Raw genomic sequence first — 990 nt, 5'->3', positions numbered from 1 at the left:
TGTACAAAGCCGTGGTTGTGATCTCTAGTACCCCAAAGAAAACTGAAAAAAATGATTTCACATAGTTTCAGAGGTCTCAAAAATTTCAGAGTTTAGCTGGGTGTTTTCCCATGAGTCCAGGTTTTGGCCAAGGCTATAGTCATCTGAAAGCTTGATTGGATTGGAGGATTCACCTAAAAAGATATGCACAGATCTGTGGAAAGAGGCTCCAGCTCCTTACCTAGGGAAACCTGTGTATAAGAGCTGGCTTGCAGCACACTGAGTGACTCATGAGAGATGAGATGCAAGCTACAATCAAAACGTCAAAAAAGTATCTCTTGTAACCTAACTTCAGAAGTGACATACTATCGCTTTTGGTCACTCAGACTAACCTCGTCAGAAGGTGAGAGCCATTGTACAGAAGTGTGAGCACCAGTATGTGGGAATCATGGGAGCCCTATTAGAGGCTGCCTCCCACCATATCTAGCCTTATAGTACAGGAAAAAAATTCAAAACCTCCGTATAATCTGCCAACCTCACCTTTTTTTTTTTTTTGGTACTGGGAATTGAACTCAGGACCTTGCACTTGCCAGACAGGCGCTTGTGCCACTGAACTATATCTCTGGCCCCTACATTTTTAAAAACAAAACAATTTTTAAAAAAATTTTGGGTTGGAGGTGTAGCTCAGTGATAGAGTGCATATGTAGCACATGCAAGGCCCTGGAATCAAACTTCATCAGAGAAAGCAAGCAAGCAAGCAAGCAAGCAGGTGGGCGAGAGAGAAAAAAGAAGAAAATCAAAGAAAGAAAGAAAGAAAGAAAAAAAGAAAGAAAGGAAGAAAATAAAAAAATCAAATCCCTAATCCCATCTCCTTCAATTATTAGCCCCAAAATTTGTCAGAGTAAACAGCTAACTTGAGGTATTGACTGGGCACAAGAAGTTGGTTGATACCTTTGCATAACCTTAATTTTAGTAATTTTATTAGGGCCTCCTGACCCTTTTTCAGGTTGC

The sequence above is a fragment of the Chinchilla lanigera genome, unplaced genomic scaffold (genome assembly GCF_000276665.1).
Source record: "Chinchilla lanigera isolate Chin_1 unplaced genomic scaffold, ChiLan1.0 scaffold00027, whole genome shotgun sequence".
Lineage (NCBI taxonomy): Eukaryota > Metazoa > Chordata > Mammalia > Rodentia > Chinchillidae > Chinchilla > Chinchilla lanigera.
The sequence above is the reverse complement of the archived record's forward strand: the minus strand, read 5'-3'. Positions refer to the sequence as shown.